A 2,679-nucleotide genomic window follows, 5' to 3' on the forward strand; every position below is an offset into this window, starting at 1 on the left:
AAAGCTAGGGTTTCTGAAAATCTCTAGGGTTTCTGAAAATCTCTAGGGTTTAAGCTACTGGAGCTTCAATTGCAATTATCCCTCAAGTCAGAGCGGGGATAAGCAATTTACTATTCTCGTCTTTTTAAACAAAGGGAGTGATAAATTCGCCCCCTCTTTTTTTTTTACTTGGAACAGACCCTATTTTATGACTCTTATTTTACAGCAGGCCGAATTAAAAGAAAAAAAATTGGGATTTTCTAGAGACCATCGCAGAAGGCATTTCGCAGAGCGTCTGCTGCATGAGAGAGCAGTCACTTCAGATGAAATAATGAATAAGACAAAATCTTCCAACAAACACTCCGTGAAATGCCTCCCTAGCATATCACAAAAAAAACAGGGAAATGTTATCAGCACTACTGTTTTTTATGAGGGCACTCCTCACTTTATTAAAAGTACGGTGTGGCCCACACCATAGGATGATCCAAACCGTCCATCAGCCTAAATAGGTTGGAGGGTTGATCCTAAAACTTATAGATCGGAGGGTTAGGATCAGCCTATGTAAATGATTTTTGGGGCACAACCTATTTAGGCTGTGGCCCCCAAATGGGGATGATATCTGCGACCCTTTGTTTTGATAAATGAAACTCTCCATTTTATTAAAGAGCTTTTTGATTGTCGGTTCACTGCTTTTGTATTATAATAACAGTGTTTGACAACTAGTTCTAAAAGAGCAATGTAAAGTTGAGTGATATAACAACTACCCTGTTTAAATTAACTGCACAAATTCAGCTTGTTTTTTCTTTTTTTAATTTACATATGAGAGATTTTTGGGAAACTATAATCATGGTTCTAAATTTCGGATACCGGTGGGGACCGAAACCAAAATTTTCCAAAATTCAATTTTTCGCCATTTACCAAATTTCGGTTTAATGACATTATTTATTAAAAACAAAAGTGTTACAAAATTTCGTCTGAAATTTTGGACTTTCGGTCCGGAATTTGGAACAAATTACCAAATTTCGGTTTTTTGTGGGGTCAGAAACGGTTACCAAAACCGAAATTTTAAACCATGACTGTAATGACCTCTCACAGTTGTTTAAATAATAAAGGGTTTTGCTAACGAGTGCCCTAAAGGCAGTTGTTAAACATCATTTAATGGCCCTTGGGAACTTGATTTTACACATACTTTCATATTGTTACACCTGTTTTGAGATTTTTTATTTTTTTTTTCCCATCAATGCATGTGTAAATTCATGATCCTAACGGCCATTAAATGATGCTTAACCAGTGCCCTTAGGGTACTCGTTAGCAAAACCCAATAATAAAAGACAAGATGAACAAGAGCAACGACAAAAACACGGTAAATAATAAAAGACTGGATGAGCTAGAGCAATGACAAAAACACGGTATTGCTAGTGCAGTAACTCATTGATTCAAAAACCTTTTCATTGATCCACTCTCCCATTGATTCAAAAACCCTCTCAAACCTGTAGACTTGATCAAAAAAATTAGGAAAGTGATATATTCCCTTTCTTTTCACTTGGGGCACCCCCATCTAGCATAAAAGAGTAGTCAAAAATACACTAGTGGAGCCGTTCCACGTAAAATAAAAAGGGGCGAATATATCATTTCGAAAAGGGATTTGCTAGGGACCATCCCAGAAGGCATTTGGCAGAGCGTCTGTTGCATGAGAGAACAGCCACTTCAAATGACTTAAATGAATAAGACAAATGTGGCTGCTCTCTCATGCAACAGACGCTCCGCCAAATGCCTTGTGCGTAGCAAATCCCTTTCCAAAAATTTGCCGTTCTAATTAATGATACTTATTGATTGTTTGTGAATAAGCAAAGAAATAATAGTTATCACTCTCCTCTTTTATGTAGAATGGTTTCATCTTGAGTGCCTTCAATTCCACAGGTCCACCCATATATGCGTATTTTTTTGTTATTCTTTTGGAATTCATTCCTTCGGAGCACAATAAAAATTTTTGGACTCTGTAGTTTATCAAGTGGTGAGAGGAAGAAACTTGAGATAGCAAAGAGGGTAAGAGGTGGCTAAAAAGTAAGGGACAAATAAATTGTATTTTGATTAAAGTTTTTTCGTTTAGTAGTTTTTTCAGCCTTATCTCACCATCTCCTCACTCCTGCCCTCCATGGTAAAAAATTTCATGGCAGCCAGTCATGGCCTCAGCATATGTTGTGTATGTATATGAGTCTGTAGTAATCTGTAACATATGAAGAGATCCATAAACTCATATTTTTTACAATTAAAGGAAGAATTTATGTAATATTTTATAAGAAAATGTAGATCAAAATGCATAGCGAGGTAGAGCGAGAGCGACCACGGCACTTTTGGTTTTGGATTTTGAGAATCAATTGAGTCCAAAACCAATTCTTGGCAAAATCCGTTTACGTTCGGCAAGGTTTCTCATCCTTGCAAAAAGAATCGGGCAGAAATGGGATAATGAGAATCTTCTGAAGCGGATCAGAGTCGCTTTGAAAAATCTCATGAATATCCATTATTTAGACGCAAAACAACAGGAAGCAATAGAAACGGGCGGAACAGGCTAGTATGCTGATTATAGAAACGAATTAGGTATCAAGTTGATTTTACATCTCAGTAAAAGTACACATATTGGTAGGATGTAGAATCAGCCCAAAACTGATTTTACTAGGGGTGCAACTCGAGTTGGGTTGG

The sequence above is a fragment of the Tasmannia lanceolata genome, unplaced genomic scaffold (assembly GCF_043159265.1).
Source record: "Tasmannia lanceolata isolate RefF3 unplaced genomic scaffold, GAP_Taslan_0.1 ptg000015l, whole genome shotgun sequence".
In the NCBI taxonomy this organism is placed as follows: domain Eukaryota; kingdom Viridiplantae; phylum Streptophyta; class Magnoliopsida; order Canellales; family Winteraceae; genus Tasmannia; species Tasmannia lanceolata.